This window comes from Parasteatoda tepidariorum, chromosome 9 (genome assembly GCF_043381705.1).
Source record: "Parasteatoda tepidariorum isolate YZ-2023 chromosome 9, CAS_Ptep_4.0, whole genome shotgun sequence".
Classification (NCBI taxonomy): domain Eukaryota; kingdom Metazoa; phylum Arthropoda; class Arachnida; order Araneae; family Theridiidae; genus Parasteatoda; species Parasteatoda tepidariorum.
The window spans coordinates 65,253,356-65,275,881 of NC_092212.1; the positions used below are offsets into that span (position 1 = coordinate 65,253,356).

Genomic DNA, 22,526 nt, shown 5'->3' on the forward strand with positions numbered 1-22,526 from the left:
GCTGATCATTAAAGAGAAGTTTAATCTAAATTCAAATTTTTTTTTTATTTCTGTTAACCCGTATAATATTTTGCATTGCTTAAAATATGTCTATATATCACTTTTAATTAATGTGTTTGTTTATTGAAGTTTTAATACCAGAGATCATTCAGAATACGGGAAACTAATTAACATTACTGAAACTAATTAATATTATTGGTTAATTATTACTGAAAGAATGATATTTGTTTACTCAATCATAGTTGCTAGTTTGAAGCATCTGTTTCAATTATAACATAAAAGTATAAGACTTATTTTAGCATTTTTTTATACTTAAGTATATGATGTATGCATTTAACACAACGAAATCAAAACTGAAATCTTTTGAATTTGATTATTATTTATAGTTTACTATTATTGCTTACTATTATTGTTTATTATAGTTTACTATTATTGCTATAAAATTGTTATAATTAAAAATGCTTTATGTGACTAATTTTTTAATAAGAAATAATCAATTTAAAAATAGATTTGTTAAATTTTTTATGAGTTTAAAAATAAAAATATTTTTCATCAAAACCATTATTCGTAGCATTTATAATGAAATTGATTCTACTGAGCGCCTATCAATTACCGATCTTTATAAATGCTTTTAAACTTCTGCTAGAGAAGTCATATATATATATATATATATAGCANAATATATGTATGTATATATATATATATATACAACAAAATAAATAAATACAAAAAAACCCCGAAGAAAATGAAGAAAAACAATAAGTTTCATTTATTGCACATAAGCTGCAAGGAAGCAGAACTCATTAGAAATAAAAATTATTGAGTGCTCCTCCCACTATTATTTTAATGTATTTTCCTTTGGCTATATTGATACAATATCAGAAAGCACTCTTTTTTACGGATATAATCGTGGGGGATGATGAAAAGATTATATCTTTCATTTTTCGGATTTTTTAAAAAATTTTATCCCTTTTTTTTCCTCCCCAGTTGTTTGTTATTATTTTTCTCCCCCCCTTTTTTCCATATGTCTGTAATTTTCCTTTGTTTTATCTTCATTTTGAACATTATAATTTTTTTTTCTGATTGTTTTTACCGGTATAAAGAATCCAGGTAAATACTCATTATCTCAAAAAAAAAAATTATCTTTTAATAATGAATAATTTTTTTCATCATCCTTGATAGATGGCCTATCATCTTTGTGAATGCAAGGAGACACTTTTCTTATTATTAACTCAACCCAGAAATCGAAGAAACTCGCAATTTAATTATCGGAGCACAACCATCTATATATATATTTCTCTTACACGGCGACAAAAAAGTGCCTCATTACAATTCCCCGATGGTAACGCTAGAAAATTGACCAATGATTGCCGCTAAAAATGTCACATACCAAATCTAGCTGAGGTGGCTCAACATATAGCGCTTTCAAACACAGGAAACTGAAATAACCAGAGAGAGCATTCTCACCAAATGTGATCTCTTCCGAAATTCACCCTATCAGCTGCGGCAATCTCACACTAAGCTAGTCTTTAGTCTAGTGACGACATAGACTAGTGAGTAGTCCTTGTCGATAGATCTCTATTTTAATATTTTGTCGAAAGCGCTTTTTTTCACGAATTTATATACTACGAATTTATTTGACGATTTTTGATTTATATCACGAATTTATTTGTTTTATTATTGTTATTAGTTATCCATTGAAAAATGAGTCTCAGTCGTGCTGTTAAGCTTTAAGATTTTATACTATAGCACATTTCTAATAGATTTAACGAATTACATGTCATTTATTTGAATTCAAAATTATTTTAGTGATTTGGTATTTAGTAAAAAGATGGATTTTTTTTTTAAAAATAAAGTTGTTATATGGATTTGAATGATTGTTTTGAATTCTTAGAATTTTGTGCATTTGCAATGTACCTAAGTTAGTAGCGAGCGAAGCGAGCTTGGTTTGCGAAGCTAACCATATAAGATTGTGTAACAATTTTCGGGGGTTGGCTAGCGTTAGCGAGCAGGAGACGCAGCCCACTAGTATATATAAAAGTTATAAGAATTACTTATTTTAACTTAGATTATATTAAAAAAATAAAAATTTACGTTACACGAAAAGGAAAATCACGAAAAAAGTCTTTTAGATTGTTGAATGGTACTAGAATTCCAGAGAAATGTTTATTATCACAATGAAATTACTTTTTATAATTAATAATTTTTTTTACCATTCTTTACAGACAGCCTAAATTCATAAAGAATGTTGTGAAGCATTCTTCTGAAATTTTAAATTTTTAACATAACCCAGAAATTAAAGTAACTTGCAATTTAAGTATCCAACTAAAATAATATTTATAATTTATAAAAGCTATTGTAGTAACAAATTTTACGCAAAATTAAATTTAAATGAAAACAAATCAAATTTTGTGATACAAGCAAAGCAAAACCACAAAAATATTTTTCAGATTTCTTGACGGAAATAGGACTTTTTCTAAACGTTCATTGTAGCAACGAAATTATTTTTTAATAATCAGTCTTTTTTTTTTTTATCATTCTTGATATATAGCCTATCATCATAGCGAATCTTGTGAAACTTTTTTCGTATTTTTGTACTTTTTTGTATTTTTGTACACAACCTAGATATCAAAGTAATTTTTAATTTATAAAATACAGGAGTAAAATGATATTTTGAATAGTTTTTTACAAAATAGGTTTTTTTTCTTGCTCTCGAATTTTAAATCACCTAATGGATTTAAACATTTGTTTTTAGTTTATTACCGTTCTCAAACAGCTTTTTATTTTATTTTTTTATTTTTCGGATTTCCAGAAATTATTAGAAGGCTGTTCAAGAATTACGCAATCAGCTGAGGGGGAGGATTTTGTAATTTGGTTATTTCAGTTTATAATTATCAAATATAATTCTTTTGCGTGATCTCGTTATTGAAGTAAGACTGAAAATCGGCGTATTTGCCTCACGTTATCTTCAAACAGTCTCACGTTATACTAAACAAGAATTATTTCAAGTATTGATGTCCCATTAATTTGTTGAAGTAAATTTTTTTTTCATATAGTAAACAAGTCAGAAATGTGTCTGAAATTTCCTTAAGTAGTGTAAGTTAAAATTTGAAAAACAAGCAGCATAACTCAATTTATTTCTTTTCATTTTTATTTGCACGGTATTCAGCAATACTAAATACTATATCATATGATATACAATATGCTATATCATATGCTATACCATATACTATATCAAATGCTATACCACATGCTATACATGCAATATCAGCTATACCAAATACTATATCATATGATATACCATATGCTATATCATATGCTGTCCCATATACTATATATGCATACTATTCGACTACTATATGTCAAAAATTCATACCATACCCTTATTTTAAGTTTCGAAGTCTTATTATTGTTTAAGTAAATTTTTTATTTTCATATTTTAAACAAGTCAGAAATATGTTGGAAAATTTCTTGAAGTTATAATTTAAAAAAACTAGCAAAAAAATCAGTTTATTTATTTTCTTCTTTTATTTGCAGGGTATTGAGCTATTCAGTTATATACCATATGCTATATCACATGCTATATATGCATCTGGTTTATATGCATAGGTATCTGGATGGGAATCAGCTTTATATCGATTTTTGATTTTTTTGAATCTCTAGTAAACTTAATGTATTATCCGTTTAAAAGAAAGGCATTTTTACTGCATTATACTCTAAGTAAATAGCTTTTATCAAATCTATTACAAAATCAGCTAAAAATAAAATTTGCTTGTATAATGATTATATAGCAAAAAGTCAGTTTTTATTATTGTGTGCAATTCTCTCAGTTATACACTGTAAAATAAAGGGTTTCTCAAAATTGATCAAAAATATGTCAAAATTACTTCGAAATAAACATAGTCAATTGTGGAAAACCCATGTATTGTATAGTGACATGGTCAAAATTAAAAAACAGCGTAAATTCATTCCTAAGCAAAATACATGCTCTTATAAATGATGTGGAGGGAAAAATCTGCGAGAGATATGTTAGTTGGCTGCCAGAGGGATTCGAACAAAGAACTTCCCGATTTGCAAGAAGATGCTCTAAGTACTATGGTTGTGCATTCCAGCACAGAGAGAGTTAGAAAGCTATATATACAAGGATACAAATTAAATCCTACTAATTTCAATTTTCAATGATACAAAGGATTGTAATTCCGAAAATACGGTCCAATAGCTTAGTCGGGAGATTTTTTCGGAGGAGAAATTTAATATCCCTTTCTGCTTATTTTTGCTTCAATTAAATTAACGAAAATCTACCTTTATTTAATTAGTTTTAATTTTAAGAAATTATTTTTAAAGATTAATTTAAAGAGATTTTAATACTCTACCATATTTCATAATAATTAGGAGCATCTCTGTGTTACAGTGAGAATATTTGATCAGTTTTATTGTATTTCTGTCCATTCAAAACACTTATTCTAAATTCTTATTCTAAAATAATTCATAACTTGAACATAGAAACTTATTGTTTATTTAACTAAAAATTGCAAAGCACTTGTACAGATTTTTTTAAATAAGATGGTTGCTAGCAATACTTAGTATACTTAAGAGAAGAGGAACTGTAGATATTACTAATTCCTTCATAACAACGTTACGAAAAACTGCCAAACTCCTAAAACAATGCATTATAAGTTGTGGAGATTGGCCTAATTCGTAACAGTTATTTGTAACAATGTTCCAAACAAATAATCGTAATATAATCCATAATCTGATCGGAAAATCCGTAATCCGAGTCCAAAATTCAACATCTAGGAAATCACAATTCCTGAAGAAATTCCCTAGTGGCCCTTTTTCTTTGATTTTTTCATTCTCTTAAACAAGTTCTTGCAAAAAGACCGAATGTTATGTTTTTTGTTCTTTTTTACGATCTTAACTTGTTTCAATTCATCACCAATTTCTTCCACTATATCACTGGCCATGCTGCAAAAAAAAAAAAAATTGTTTTATAAATTTATTTCTAAATGATTTGATATGCAATACATTTTATCACCAATATAAAAATAAATTTATTCTAATTCGTTAAAGTTCTAAAAACTGAAACTGTACTTCGACAACTGGAATATCGTTTTGTGGTAAGACAGCAGTATGTAATTTTTAATCATTATTTTAATTTCGTTTTTTCGTTATTTTAGATTCGTAAAAACAATTTTTGAATATCATTAAAGTACAATATTAAATTAATATGATTATTATCTTTATTTATGTTCACTAAAATATAAAATTTATTACCTTTCTAGGATATTTTTCTAAACACGTATTTCCACTTGTCTCATAGTTCTTTAACAAATGAATCGAAAGCAATTCACGTGATCATAACATCGAAACAATTAAACAGATGTTATAAAACAACTGATAGTACAATTCAACAAATGATCTCATTTAAATACTTTAGTACTGAGTTAAATGATTGCAACTTAATTTAGCTTAATTTTTCGGATTGCTTTATTTCTTATTTTGATCTATCTTAATTTTGGAGTTTTTAAAACAGACGCCTAGAAATAAATAACAATCCTTCGAAAAATTGTTTCATAGTAATCAACAAAGCGGAAGTGCCGCTCAGAAAAAAATTTATTTAGAAAATGATGTGAACGATTAAAAATTAAAGCGAGGAAGAAACAAAAGCCTGTCCAAAAACTAAAAACTCGTTACTGTAGAAGGTGATACTGAAATTAAAGTAAAAACTTAATCGATTAACGGAAAGTAAAGAGTGACTGTAAGGCTATAATTTTCGAAATACCTCGATGTTTCATCCAGCAAGCAAACTAGTTTTGATAATTTTGTTCCAGCCCTCTCAGTGGGGATGTAAGAATTTATGGTTCTTGTTTGCTGAATTGCTTATTCGTGACCATGGATGTAAATATTTAATTAACATAATTTGTGGCAAATAATTTAGAAATGTATCAAGATCGGTGATTACTGTAAGGACTGTGCATATGTTTTGTGCAAAAAAAATTGCGTATTCAAAACGAGAAAACAATGTTGAATTTTTGCAAATTTAAGAAAAAAATATATGTTTTGCTTATATAAAAATCTATCTTGATCATGTTTAACAAAAACCAAATAGAAAAATTAATAAAAAAATTAAAAAAGAGAATTACAAAAAGTACTTTAAAAATATTTTTAATTTTTTAAAAGCAAAATTTCTAAATTCAGTTAAATTTTAAAATATTCTTTTCGGGATTTGATGACGGAGATTGGGAAAGGGAATGCATATTTTATTGAGGACCATGCAGAGAGTATTTTATATCTACGTGTCTTAATTCTAGCTTTTATTAAAAATATTTATAAAGCATTATTTTGCATATTCATTCTGAATTAATCATGGAAATTTGCTCTGGTAGATAGGAGTTAAGACTTGGTTAACTTTGTGAAAAATAGTTTTTGTTAGAGTTAAGGCATTCGCGGCATATTATTTATGTTTTTGAAGTACTCAAGAAATTTTAAAATACCTCGTTTTTGCCTCCAAATTATCAATGGCATTACAAGATATTTCATCGATTGATTGTGAAGAGCAATGGCCATCTACTTTTTCAAAACCATAAGAGGAATCACATCCTTCATAATTTTTATCAACCAAATCATCTTCTGCTATTGATTCATATGACGAGCCTCTGTAAAGTCGTTTAATACGTTTATATTCCCGAAATATGAAATCGGTCTGCGTCAATTTAAACAGCTCGTCTTCATCATATGATTCCTCATTCGTTTCTACTCCAGATTCACACTTTGAATCCTCATCCGACATAAAAGCTTCACTTGCCAGAATCTCTTCTGAAGATTCGAACCAAATGTGGATGTTTGGAAGGCTGCGGAATCGAATAGATTCACGAGCCCTGCACTCATGACCAAACTGAACTTCAAATTTGAAGCCATCATCAACCTGACTATTTTCTTCCACAAAATACTTCAGAGCCTGACTGCGAAGTCTAGCCCTCCATTCGTCAAAATACAGTTGGTCACTCGTGGCGACATCAATATTCGCCTTTTTATTTCTCTTGTTGGCTGTAAAACACAATAACCAAATAAAGAATACAACATATTACTGATAAAACGTCAACTTTTCATTAAATTATTTATCGTAATTATCAATTCAGTTTAAATGTTCGTAAGACCGCGCGTGTGATGGGCAAAGAAGTCATTTTTGTTAACATTATTTGCGTATATATTTGTTTTGGTGAAAATATTGGGGAATGATTTTTTACACTGGAGAGAAAAATATATATTTAACTCAATCATCAAAATTATGCCAAAGTGAATTTTTCTAAACTAATCAGTATTATTTATTCGATTAGAGCTATTTTCGGAAGATGTGCTGCATAGGCAATTATAATTGGATCCAAAGCCTGAAACAAGCTACAGTTTTCTATGAGAAAAAAATTTATTCATAAAAGAGTTTTAAGATTTGCATTTGGCGAAAACTTTCGAAAATTGGTGAATACTTTTGAAATTGTACTATAATATATTACAATGTTTATTTAATATTACAATGATAAGAATTAACCTTCCATTAATATTCATTCATAATATAATGAATTTGTCTTACGGACTAACATACGACTTTTGCTTAATTACAGTGAAGGCTGCAAAAATAGCACCAATGTTAAATATTGTCAAATATTCCTGTTTTGAATTCATCAAAAAAGGATCTTTAACGATTTTTTAGACATGCTTTTAAAAAAAATTTCACAGCACCCAATTATGAATTTATTTTTACAGTCGAATAAAAAAAAAATTAAAATAAAGCACAAATAAAGGTAAAGGAATGGACAACAAATAAAGAATTGTCCATTTCTGTACCTTGTACTCTACCTTATACTGTACCTTGTATTCTCGTTGCTTTGCTTCATTCATACAAAGCACATAGTATAACATATCTTCATTTGAGCATTTCGACGAGTATTTCTATTTACTTATGAGCATCTACTGAATTTTACATATGTTTTTGTAAACGTGTCAGTATGTTTTGGCAAAAATTCCAAAAAGTGCAATACGTTTTGAAGAATTTTGTGTCGGAAATATAGGCAGAAATTAATATTAACCTATTAATGTACGTTATGTATTATTAACGAAATTTTAAATTATTTAAATTTACTATTATACTTTTATGAAACTGTTTCGAGTAATAAAGACGAAATCTTTATAAGTAGAAAAATATTAAAAAACATTCTTGAATATATTTAATTGAAATAAATGGTTCTTAATAAATTCTCCTATAGCGAATAAAGTGAGTCTATGAGATTTTTTTAAGTTTGTTTCGTATAAATAAGTTAGGAAAAACTGAATGTTTTAAAAAATTAATTCATAAAATATAATAAATGTGAAATTTCTGTGTTTCACTTTCGAAAATCACTCTATGAATATTATTAAAGCAATGAGTTTATAAATTTTAATATTAAATCAATAATTAAAAATCGGACTTTACATGAAAATTGTAAATACATGCATAGCTCAATAAATAAAAGAAGATTAGATACTCAGATTAAAAATAAATTGGAGCATTTATTCTACTATTGAAAACCTTTAAGAAATTTTGATACTTTTTTTGTAGGAAAATAGAAAATTTTCAATACAGAAAAGAGCTTATTTGTGAAAAATAACCGCTTCGAGAAAGTTGGATATTCTATTTCTAACGGACAATCAATATTGTATGCATACGAAAGGAGTTATTTTCAAACTAATTCTATTAAAGTTTGGAACATATATTTAGTTAAATGATAAAATACCCCCGTTAACAATTAGTTATCGTTAAAAAAAAATTCTAAGCTTTTTGGAGCATCTTGTATTCTACTATTGATAATTTGTAGGCATTTTGATAAGCTTTATCTGCAAAAATAGACAAAGTTTCACACCAAAATTTATGAATTTGTGAAAAAATAAATGCAAAGAGCAGAATGAAAATTTAAATTTAAACATGTCAAAATACTGTGTGTATGCAATAAAAATAAGGGAAAAAATAACTTTATTCTTGTTCTAACTAATTTTTGAAGTTAAAGCTGAGTTAGATATTTCTTATTAACTAATTGGATTGCTTTTTTATCATGTGAAAAGAAAAAAAAATACCTACAATTCTTTGTATTAACCTGTTAACCGGGTATAATGGTAAACCGGGTACCGTTTTGCAATGGTTTTTTTTCCTCATAGTTATAAGTAATATCATCATGGATAAACATTATCAAACGTAGATTTCAATGTTTCAAAAAAGGCATATATTAGTAAAATATATAAATGTCATTTAAAAAAGATAATATAAATCATATTAGGATTTTAAGCAAATTTATGCCTTTTTTAAATTTTAGTTGTTCTAGAAGTCGATTAAGAAAACATTTATTTGACTGATGAAATTAAAAGATTTTGAAGACCTGCATTTACAAATTCAGGATATTTTTCTTCAGTTTTCAAGGAAACAAAGTATTTCATAAATTCTCAGAACAAGTCTAGAAACTAAAGTTTCCAGACTTGAACTTAGTTAGCTTAGAGCTTAGTAGTTCTTGAGCTTAGTTAGTTTAATTCCTAATTATTTAAATATATATTTTTTCGTTCATAGAAGAATTGGAATAAGTAATAAATTTCTTGTGTGGAAAAACTGTTCTCTCGCATACTTATAAAAACGTACTTTTGCCAAAAATAGTTTAAAAGAAAAGTGCAATAAATTTTGAAGTTTTTGTAGCAATGTTTAAATTAGCAGTTTTTGTAAATTATCAGGGCTAGTTATGCAAATTTTGAATTTTTATTACGTAAAGATTTATATTTGAATTTTTTTATGAAAAAAAATTATAAGTAAAAAAGACTGAAATAAATTATCTGCAATATTATGAATAGCAGGTTTGAAACTTTTAGTAATAAAAAAGCAACTAAGCTCTCAAATAAAGTAAATATTAACTAATATTACTAAATATTAATCTTCATAAGTTACATGTTAACAAACATATTTTTTTACAAATATAGTTTTTATATTTTTAAAAGACATTTAAAAGATACAGAAAAAATTGAGTAGTATTTAAATGCATATTAATAACATAATTCTTTTCTTTAACATTTTTTAAATATTCAGTATGTTTTGCTAGCTAAATAAGATGATTAGTATAAAATTATTGAAAATTCGAATTTTAAATATTTTAATAATTTTTAACGCTTACGTTTACAAAATCCCAACATCATCAACCAGTTTCTAATGAAACCAAACATCTTTTCAGTTTTTAGAAAAGCTCTAGAAATTTAAGCTCAAACGTTATGTCTATAACTCACAAGCTCAAAGATTAGAATGATTAAATTTCCAAAAATCAACTACTTTTTGATGTTTTTAATTGTTGAATTTCCCGTATTATAACTGAAACAATTCATTGTTAAGGAATAAAAAGTCACTTTAACAATTGTTTCTGAAAGTTAGTTTAACTCACTCAAAATCTGTCTTATTGTTGTAAACTATCTAATTGTTGTGGTAAAAGCTTTTAAAAATGTTTATTATAAATCAGGGCTTTATTTAAATTGGTACTTCATATTGGATTACCAAAAATCCAATAATTTAAAACTTGTTTTAAGGGATTTTGTGTAAATTAGTCCAGAGCTGTTGAATATACAATTCTGCAGGAGTCGGAAATATCTGATCAGTATTATAATGATTATTTTAAATCACTATAATCCATAAATAATCACTATAAACTGAAATATTTACATAACATCGAATAATTGCTTCTATAAAAACCATGAATACAAAAAACAAATAATATTAATTAGATACACTTCGATTAACAGATTTTTTTTGTCAATGATAGTTTAAGTCATGTCGGTTTTATTCCAAGACGAAATCGCTATCATTTTTCAATTCTTTGTATCCAACCTTATACACATTTCCGAGCAATTTAAAATTTATTATGATTATGATAAATTATAGTAATGTGGAAATACTATTACACCCGTGTGGTGACCGGGTGTGGAATAATAGTCCCAATGCAGCTCATGCATGTCGTAAAAGGCGACTAAAATGGGTACCCGGTGTCTGGGGGTATAACCGAGCACCTTGTTTCTGGGGATTATATCAGGGGACTGGTTCTCCAGGTTGGGGGTTGGGCATAGGGTTGACACTTCTATCCTGTAAAAATTTCTTGTTGCGAAATCCTTAGAAGAAAATTCCCGGATAACTTCATGGAAACGATTTGGAAAACGAAATTTGGATTTGAGAATCGGAAGAGGGAACGTTCTGTCTCTCTATAGAGCCAAGGCTTTGCATTTGCTATTAAAACAGATGTAACAATACAATATTGATTTGATTGCCTGATTGCCATTCAGGAGGCTAGATGGATTGCCTATGGAACATTGAATAAAAAGAATCATACTGTTTTTTTACAGTTGTCACCTCAAAAAACACATTGAGAGCACTGGCTTTATCGTAAGCAAAAGAATACCACACATGATTTTGGATTTTGAGGCAATTTCTCCGAGATTGTGTAAGCTCAGAATTAAGGGAAAGTTCTTTAATTTCAGTATTATCTGTTCTTATGCACCAACTGAGGATAAAACAGTGAAAGAAAAGGAAATTTTCTTTGAAAATTTAGACAAAATTTACTACAGTTGTCCAAAATATGATGTAAAAATTATTTTGGGAGATCTAAATGCTAAAGAATGGTAGAGAAAGGGAATTTAAATTCGTAACTGACGGATTTAGCTTACATGATGCAATCAGTAATAATGGACACAAATTAATTGATTTTGTTGCTTCACATGATATGATTATAGGAAGCACGTCCCTTCAACATAAAAATATTCACAAAACTACCTAGCGTGCCCCATGTGGCACTTATGTCAATCAAATTGATCACGTACTAATTGACGAAAGACGTTACTCAGACTTGATGGATGTGAGAACTTATCGTGGAGCTAATGTGGATTCAGATCACTTCTTGATTATTGCCAAAGTCAGATCAAGATTATCAAATGTAAAAAAGTTTAAAAGAGAGACTGTGAGAGAATATGACTGTGATAAACTTAAAAATGAAAGGATAAGGCTTGAATATTGCGAAAAAGTAAAGGAACAGTTGAATTTAAAAAATTATGATGGTACAGTGGAAAACAAATGGAAATGTATAAAAGACAGTATCTGTAACGCTGCCAATACCGTGATTGGTAAAGTAACTAAGAAACAGGTTAAGGGTTAGTATGATATTGATTTGGCCATTGCTGATGATAAAAAGAATGTTTCATATAAACATATGATACAAGCACACACAAGAAATAGGGCAGAGGAGTACCACAGACGCTGAAAAGAGGCGAAGAAACTCTTTAGACAAATGAAAAGGGTCTGATGAAGAATTGCTTAGAGATGTTGAACATCTGAAAACCATAAATGAATGTAGAGCATTCTATCGGAAAATCAACCACAGTCGATTGGATTTTAAACAGACCTCTAGTCTAGGCAAAAATAAATTTGGTGAAATTATTAGTGATAAACAAGACATTTCAAAAAGATGGCATGAACATTTTAAGGAACTTCTTAATGAAATTGGGAGGATGTTGAAATAATTGCATCTGAATTCATAAATGACATCGATGTTGAGGCTCCAACTATTACGGAGATCAGGGCTGCAATTAAAAACTTAAAGAATAACTCATATCAGCAGAACTACTAAAAAATTGCGAACCTACCTTATTAAGAAATTTATTCGAACTTATTACTGACATCTGGTGCTCTGAGATTATGCCAACGGATTGCATAGCATTTTGTGCCCAATTCGCAAGAAAGGTTATCCTACGATCTGTGCCAACTATCGTGGCATTAGTCTTCTTTGTATAACTTATAAAATTTTATCTAGAGTTTTATATCTCACGCTGTTACCATTCAATGACTAACAAATGTAGATTCCGTGCCGGAAAATCAACTAAAGATCAGATATTTTGTCCCCGTCAGATTTTAGAGAAATTAATGGAATTTAAAATTGAAACACATCATCTTTTTATTGATTTCAAGGCTGCTTTTGATAGTATCAATAGAAATTATCTTTTTGAAACAACGAATACTTTTAAAATACCTTCAAAACTCCTTAAATTGACAAGACTTACATTGAAAGATACAAAGTGTAAGATTAAGTTTCTGGGATCTCTGTCAGAAAATCTTGACACATTCACAGGTGTTCGACAGAGAAATTCTCTCTCCTGTCTACTTTTTAATATTGCACTTGAGAGAGTTATTCGTGATTCAGGCATCAATACCAGTGGTCACATTTTTACTAGATCAGTACAACTACTTGCATATGCTGATGATGTTGATATAATTGCTCGTTCCCTTCCTGCCTTGAAAGAGACATTTCTTGCCCTTGAGGTTGCTTCAATGCAAATGGGCTTGGTCATAAATGTAGAGAAACAAAATACAGTCAAATCTCACTATAGTGAACCTTCAAGGGACCGAAATTTCGGTTCACTATAACCGGGAGTTCACTATATCCGTTACGCAGGCAATTTAACTAATGGTTCCCAAACTCCACCCTTTTATTACACATTCATCAAATAAATGACTGAAAAATATTATGTAGTAGCAAAAATGTGTTATTTTTCATTACTCTTAGATATTTACACACTTGAAATCTAAATTAAAAATTTTATGAATTTAAAAGTGTTTATTTTCTTGAAAAAGTATAAAACAAGCCATTTAAAAAAATGGGTTTCAAAATTATCTAAGCTAATTAAAGTAATGCTTAGAGTGACAATCAACTAGTTAATAGAATAACTAGATATGCAATACTTAATAAAACCTACGGAGAAAAATGATCTCCACGGAACAGAAGATGAAAAGTAAAAAAAAAGTGATAAAGTTACGTCAAGTAAATAGCTTGAAAAAAATTGCAAGGTTTCAGATATCAGCAGAGCAGATCAAACAGAACGTGGAAAGAAGAATCCCCCAAGTCCACAATACGATTTGGATAAAATATGAGATATTTTACCAATTGACTTTAGAGGAATTTGTAAATAAACGATGGAAAATAACCATGGAAAATAACAATTTTGGAAAAAATAAATGAACAAGTTTATGAAGGACAAAAAGTAATTTTTCTTATTTTTTAATTTTTTAATGTTTCAAAAATTCTCTAATTGCATAAAATAGTAAGTGGTTCTATTCTGAAGTTGAAGAAATTAAAGGGTTGGCTAAAAATTGGGACTATATGGAAATATAACAAGCAGAGTTAACAGAAAAAAAAATTGAAGTTTATTTTTTGAAGAATTCTAGAGATTTCTTAGAAGACAAAAAAAATCTGCACTCTTAATCTGCAGAAAAATTTCTTTAAATATTCTACGAACTCTTTTCTGGAGATGTTTTTTTTATCTGTAGTTTCCATTCTCTACTTAAAAGCAGCGAAGTTGTTATTTTTAACGATTAGTCTGCAAAACTTTGTAAGACAGTAAAAAATATTCATTCTGTCTTTGATTTAATTTGTAACAAAAATTTTCGCCTAAATAAATTGGACGAATATTTTACGAAATTTTTAAAATTAAATGCAAATTCATGATTTAAATTTTACCGCATTCCCAGTTGTTCGAATTTAAAGCAGTTATGAGTTTTTATTTTTATTTATAAATATTGATATTGACCATAAAACTGTGGATAGAAGAAAAAATCCAATTAATACTAGAAAAATTTCGTCTTTTGGTTATTTTTATTGGCACAGTATTTTTTAAATTTGTCACCGAAGAATGAATTTTAAATTAGTCTATAAAGTACACTCAAGCTTTTATCATTTTAAATACTTACCCCTCCCCCTCTCATTCCCAAAAAATCCGTATTTATCATCAAAACTACCCAAGATAAATTATATCCATCATTCATTCAATCAATCAATTTAGAGTCACACCACTTATTGTTGTTCTTGTTGCTCATTTACGTCGCACTAGAGCTCCACAATGGGCTATTGGTGACTGTCTGAAAAGCATCCCTGAGGATGATCCGAAGTCATGCCATCACAATTTCGATCCTCTGCAGAGGGGATGGCACCCCCGCTTTGGTAGTCCGACGAACTGCACGCGAAGTCGAGCACTTTATTGTAGAACAGTTTAACGAGGGCCCACACCTTCGGTCCCTACGCAGACTGATCCAAGTGGTCATCCACCCGCACACTGACCTCAGCCAGTGATGCTTGTCTTCGGTGATCTGCTGGGAACCTTGTCTTAACGATCAGTTCACTGCGGGACACACCACTTATTGAAAGATCCTGAATTAACAAATCGACTTGTTAAAAAAAAAATCAACTATATATTTCAAATAAAAAAATTGTGTTGAAAAAAAATTTATTGTCGTAAAAAATTTTTATTATGATTATTACTATGTCGTTGAAAGGGTATTCATTATGGATTTTATTTATTCAATCAATTTAATTATGCAATTATTTCATAATTCTTGTCGTTCAGAGTAAAATTTTACAGTCGCTTTTCTGCGAAATTCCGTATCGTCGACTCACTCGTCCTGATTTTATTAGGCAACTGTTTTCCTCGCAAAAATTGTTAACAAATCTTCGCGCTTATGGTTGGATTAAAAAAAGTACGATTTATTTTACATTCTTTTACCTAGGTATTAGTTAAAAAGCGTTGTCAGATATTTTTTGGTGATTTTAAATGTTTTAATTTTACTATGATTATAAGATTTCAAACCAGTTGTAGCATTTAAATATATTTCGCCTTAATTTGAAAATAATTTTTGATTTAGCTTTCTGAACTAAAGCGTCTGAGGTCTCCTAAATCCAGTTTTCGCACAATTTAATTTTCATGTAAAATTTTCGAATCATAAGAGCTTTTTTCAAATTCCGGCTATTCCCCTTTCTAAACGTTAAAATAACCTTTAATATAGAAAATACCTATTAATTGACGTTTGCGAAAATTTAAATAACTGGTCAACTTATGTTTAGATATTAAAAAATATAATATGAAAATAAAACTGGTAAAGTATGTTTAAAAAAAAATGATTTTTATAGACTTACTTGACTGTCTTATAACTTATTACAAAAATCTATTTCTCAAGCGAATCTGGAAGATTTTGATGAACTTATAACAGCAATATGTTCTTAATTATTTACGCCATTAGCATGTTGCATTGCGGTTGAATCAAATCTACTGTCTCTCCATTTGGCTAGCGCTTGTTCACTCTCTGATTATACTCGATTTGTTATTTAATCTTTTGATCTAGGATATGTTGTTTAATGTTGTGCTAAATGCTCATGTTCATATTAGAGATATCAAATTTTTCTGTTCATTTTAAATATATCTTTAATGGTTAACATTTTGGAAATTTCTTCATAAAATAACTTCCAAATAGCGAAGTAAATTTTGTATGTAATAAACTTTTCTTTGAGATTCATTTTCTCTATTTCACAAAATATTTCAGAATATTTAAAATTTGCTCACACATTTTATGAGGGAAACGACCTTGAATTGATTTTCACAGCCACTTAACTTTTTAGAGAAAGCAGTGAAATCCATTCCCTTTTTGTTTACATTTCGTACAGGAATCCATGACAAAAATCAATTTATGAGAAAGTATAACAGAAATTTCTAAAGGATGGAACTCTTATGCTACAGATCCAACTATTCGTAACAGTTTTGCTAAAGCTGTAGTTTTAGCTGTATTATTAGGAAAGTGAGGAGATCCTTTAGAAGAACTCTAAAAAATGTGGGTACAGCTAAGAGAGAACTATGAAATGAANTTGGATTTTGAGGCAATCTCTCCGAGATTGTGTAAGCTCAGAATTAAGGGAAAGTTCTTTAATTTCAGTATTATCTGTTCTTATGCACCAACTGAGGATAAAACAGTGGAAGAAAAGGAAATTTTCTATGAAAATTTAGGCAAAATTTACTACAGTAGTCAAATTTTGATGAAAATATTATTTTGGGAGATTTAAATACTAAAGTAGGTAGAGAAAGGGAATTTAAATTTGTAACCGGTGGATTTAGCTTAAATGATGCAACCAATGATATTGGATACAAATTAATTGATTTTGCTGCTTCACATAATATGATTATAGGAAGCACGTCGTTCCACATAAAAATATTCATAAAGCTACCTGGCATGCCCTATGGGTCACTTATGCCAATTAAATTGATCACGTACTAATTGACGCAAGACATTACTCAGACTTAATGAATATGAGAACTTATCGTGGAGATAATGTGGATTCAGATCACTTCTTGATTATTGCCAAAGTTAGATCAAGATTATCAAATGAAAAAAGCTTAAGGGAGAGACTTTGAGAGAACATGACTGTGATAAATTTAAAAATGAAAGGACAAGGCGTGACTATTGCGAAAAAGTAAAGGAACAGTTGAATTTAAAGAATTATGATGGTACTGTAGAAAATAAATGGAAATGTATAACAGACAGTATCTGTAGCGCTGTCAATACCGTGATTGGTAAAGTAACTAAGAAACAGGTTAAGGATTGGTATGATATTTGTTGGGCCATTGCTAAAGATAAAAGGAATGTTGCATATAAACATATGATACAAGCACACACAAGAATTAGTGCAGAGGAGTATTATAGACGCGGAAAAGAGGCAATGAAACTCTTTAGGCAAAAGAAAAGGGTTTTTGATGAAGAATTGTTTAAAGATGTTGAACATCTGAAATCCATAAATGAATGCTGAGCATTTTTACTAGATCGGTACAACTACTTGCATATGCTGATGATGTTGATATAATTGCTCGTTCCCTTCCTGCCTTGAAATAGGCATTTCTTGCCCTTGAGATTGCTTCAAGGCAAATGGGCTTGGTCATAAATGTAGAGAATACAAAATACAGTCAAATCCCGCCATAGTGAACCTTGATGTCCCTTCGATAGATTTTTATGGCAGCCCATATTTTGATGTTCGGACATTCTTATCAGAGGCATTTCAGTAATAATTCATTATCATCGTCATTAACAAAATTTTGTACTTCAAAAGTGATTGAAAAAGAAACAAATCAAGAGTGTTTGCCTTGGTTTAAAAAATAATGTAGTGTATCCGTGTATGATCCTGTATTTTAATAAATGAAAATATAGTATTTTAAAGTAAAATTAACTTTTTCGCTGTGAAATGCTTGCAGAACATTTATATAAATTAATAAGTCCTGTTGCAGAACATTTGAAAATATTCTGCTTATGGGGATCGCACCCCCACTACCTAAATAGGCATACGGTATATATGCGTTAATGGTGATTGGCAAATTGTCTTGAAAACTTTTAGATGCTGCATCTTATTTTATTATAGAAGTGTATAGGGTCAAAATTAAGGGCTACTTTACTTTTAGCGAGAACTCTTAAAACTGCATCACTAGTCTCCGTTGTTGAAACATTCATGATCAAATCAAGACGGGTAGAAAATCTTTCTTCAAGACTATTTCAGAGAAGTATTCAGTCTCAAAATTTAAATACAATTTAGAGAAAATATCAGCAATTCCCAGCAGAAATCCCTTTTGTGTTTTCAGGTTTCTCTCACTAACAATCCTGCTTATAATCCCAATTTCACAGCGACAAGCACTTAGGAATTGAACGTAAAATCAATAAAAAGGACCTTTCTAAAAGGCTGTCTGTGTCAAATGGAATTGGGAGATTTTAAATGGTTCATACATAAAGTTAGTTAAATCTTTCTGAAAATTTAAAAAAAAAGTTTTTTTTAAAAATTTTTTTTCGTTTCCTATGAGTTGCCCAATCAGTCTTCCCGATGAGCAGACCTAGAGCGTTCTCCGGAAGTTTTTCAGGACCACCACAATGGGTGAGATACCGTTGGCCGTGTTAATTTGGACGTCTAATTTCTGCCATACCAGATGGCAGCACCGAGACTCTATTTGGATGCTAAAGTGCACTAGGAATTTAATTTTGCCGGAAATGCCAAGAGCCAATAAGACACTCCAAGGATCTTCTACATGCCGCATAATCATACGACATGGCCGCTGAGGATTTTCTGCATCCCGAAAATCCGGTTAAAAAGAAAGTAAAATATAGTTATATTCCTTTTGAAATATTATATGTTAGCATGATATACAAAAAGAACTAATAATTTAATATCAACAATAAGCATAATTTTCAAGGAATTCGAACATCGCTTTATTTTGCGATTTACCTTAAACTGAGAATAAAAATTGCTCCTATTGTAATTTTCTGTTAGATATGGCTGAAAATGACAAAAAACGCATAAAAAAAAATAAATAAAAAATAAAAATTAAAAGTAAGACAATTCACGAAAAGGGAACAGTAAAATAATCATTAAGGTGTCCAGAGCATTTTATAAATTTTAATACACATAAAATATAAATGAAAATTTTTTTAATTTCATTGTTACGAAACTTATTAGGTTCACTTCGTAAGAGTTATTATGTTGAATTCAATAGTCATTAAGTTTCACGATCAGCCATCTCTTATTCTAGAACATTTCGTAGATGCTACGTCAACTGGGAAAATCACAAACATGGGTGCAGCCTCATGTAAGTACTATACTCTTACTCTTTTCTGTTCTAAGGAAAATAAGAAAATTAATCAAAACAAACCATATATTATAGAAAAGTAAAAATGTTATCTACCAGAAATATAGAATATTATTTTATTTCGCATACTTACCTGGCACTGGGGATGCCTTGATCAACAAGGAGGCTCCCCCGAGCAGAGACCTTTCATTGCACTGCGATTGGTTGACGTTCGCCACATCCACAAATTGTGGTTACTTGGGGTGCATAATTTTTGGTAGTTGGGACTGCGTTCGCGCTGTCCCTGTTTTAAAATAAATCTAGAAAGCAAATTTATTGTACGTAACAATTATATCTTTCGTATTTATCTTGTTTAATAATTATATCTTGCCCTATTTACTTGTCAACCACTACAGATTCAATTCTCAAATATATAAGATAAATTTCTCTCAATTGCTTTTATCAAAAAGGTTTTGAGTTCATGCGCACAACTGTCTCATTTTTTAAACAGCCTGCTCGGACTACTTATAAAAGAAAGAGCGTGTGGAGGCTTCTTGATGTAGGAGGTGATGATTGAGCACACGATTATAAGTAACGCCCACATTCTACTCAGAGTTTCATTTCGAATTAAAATGGCAGTGTTAAAAATCACGGGAATTCAACAAAATTTCATAGCTCATAAATATCTATCTTCTCAATTAATTAGGCTATAATCATAAAATAATTTATACCTTATGGATTATACTGAACTTGCTAGTTCCATCGAGTTTTTTTGCGATGGCTAATTAGTCCTAAAGCTTGAGCAAGGAGTTCCCTGATTTTGTGAGTTGTGGTCAAAACTACAGGTCTATGGATTTGTAGATCAGGACAGGCTTTAAAATAAAATAAAACTTAAAAATTTAATTTTGATTTCATTCCATTTAGTGAAAAAATTTATATTGCAATTCAAGGCCTCCCTTGTTTCTGCTGAAAAAAAAATATGTATAATTTTTCTTGCCAATTCACAAAAAGATGTATTTCGTGGTAAGTTTTTAAGAAATGACATAAAAAAGATCTTGGGTATTAATTTTCCCGAAAAAAAAGATTAATTTTATTTTTCTAGTATCCATTTATAGCGCTGTCTTACGCAAATTATTTTAAATATATGCATTGAAGACATTTCTCACTGAATACGATTTTTTTCGCATGTAAATAAAAGCCTGATTGGTGGAAATATTTCCATAAATTTTTTTATTTATGAAAAGTTCTCTGATTGATCGATTCAGAATATGAAACACGAAAAATGCTAGGGACACTACAGCCACATCCATTTAGCTTTCTGAACTAAAGCGTCTGAGGTCTCCTAAATCCAGTTTTCGCACAATTTAATTTTCATATAAAATTTTCGAATACCTAATTTATTAAAATTACCTATATATTGACGTTTGCGACAATTTTATTTATGCTCAGCTTATGTTTTAATATTTAAAAATATAATATGAAAATAAAACTGGTAAAGTTTGTTTAAAAAAAATATTTTTATAGTACTTGACTGTTTTATAACTTATTACAAAAATCTGTTTCTCAAGCGAATCTGGAAGATTTTGATGAACTTTTAACAACAATATGTTCTTTATTATTTGCGCCATTAGCATGTTGCATTGCTATTGAATCAAATCTACTGTCTCTCCATTTGGCTAGCTCTTGTTCACTCTTTGATTATACTCGATTTGTTATTTAATCTTTTGATCTAGGATATGTTGTTTAATGTTGTGCTAAATGCTCATGTTCATATTAGAGATATCAAATTTTTCTGTTCATTTTAAATATATCTTTAATGGTTAACATTTTGGAAATTTCTTCATAAAATAACTTCCAAATAGCGAAGTAAATTTTGTATGTAATAAACTTTTCTTTGAGATTCATTTTCTCTATTTCACAAAATATTTCAGAATATTTAAAATTTGCTCACACATTTTATGAGGGAAACGACCTTGAATTGATTTTCACAGCCACTTAACTTTTTAGAGAAAGCAGTGAAATCCATTCCCTTTTTGTTTACATTTCGTACAGGAATCCATGACAAAAATCAATTTATGAGAAAGTATAACAGAAATTTCTAAAGGATGGAACTCTTATGCTACAGATCCAACTATTCGTAACAGTTTTGCTAAAGCTGTAGTTTTAGCTGTATTATTAGGAAAGTGAGGAGATCCTTTAGAAGAACTCTAAAAAATGTGGGTACAGCTAAGAGAGAACTATGAAATGAATGATGATGTACTGATTAATGATTTTATTTTTATTAATTCTGAAGCTGAAACAACAGAAACATTAGCTGAATCAGATATTTTGAACAGTGTGAAAAATAAAAACAATACAGCAATACATTGTGAGGAAGAAGATGAAGACAGAACTTATGAAGAAATCACCAAACCTTCATATGATGAAATGTTAAAATCATTGGAAACAATTCGATCGTTGAAAATAATTTAGGTGTGAAAATAATAAAGGTGTAACAGTTGATATTTTAATTATGTCTAGTGTTTATGAATTTAAATCACTGTTTTGCGTGATAAGTATTTCAAATGGTGATTTTCTATTTAACGAATTTTCCATATTAGGAACTTTTTATTGGGATTTAGCGACTTTTATTGAATTTATTAACACGTTCACGCTGGGGTGACCCACCGGTGGGTCACGCTAGATTGTCTCATCGGGCTGCGCACTGGAGTAAAAACTGGTAACAAATAAATTATAATATATTTCATATTTTAGTTTTTTTCCGGGAATAATAAAAATCCATAACTACCAACTGTTTTTAACGGATGCAATTCTTATATAGAATTGTTTCTTCGCCATGATGAATTTCTTAACAGTGAATTGTTATTGTTGAGAATAGATTAACTCCTCCCGATTATTATCTAATATTGAAATAGTTCTTCTACTAGTATTTCAGAGATGCCAACTTGCTCCGGACAGCAAATTAATATTTTAAAGTGGTAGTTTATCAAATGGTGATTCTTGGTTTAATAAATTTCATTTAGTAGATTTTTATCCACCACTATTTCTAAATAATTCGCAGGCTTATATAA

At 29.3% G+C, this 22,526-nt stretch overlaps 1 protein-coding gene and 1 non-coding gene across 2 annotated transcripts in view; one reads left to right on the plus strand and one right to left on the minus strand.

The window, feature by feature from the left end:
• Nucleotides 1–4,493: 4,493 nt before the first annotated feature.
• LOC122272038 (uncharacterized) overlaps nucleotides 4,494–22,526 on the minus strand; it is a 201,163-nt gene continuing 183,130 nt past the window's right edge. The window contains exon 2 of the transcript XR_011637827.1: nucleotides 4,494–4,965. The gene's annotated coding sequence lies outside the window, so the exon portion shown is untranslated. The remainder of the gene's footprint in view (nucleotides 4,966–22,526) is intronic.
• LOC122270255 (U1 spliceosomal RNA) lies at nucleotides 19,602–19,762 on the plus strand. Its single transcript, XR_006225702.1, has one exon. It is a non-coding gene; the product is annotated as a U1 spliceosomal RNA (small nuclear RNA).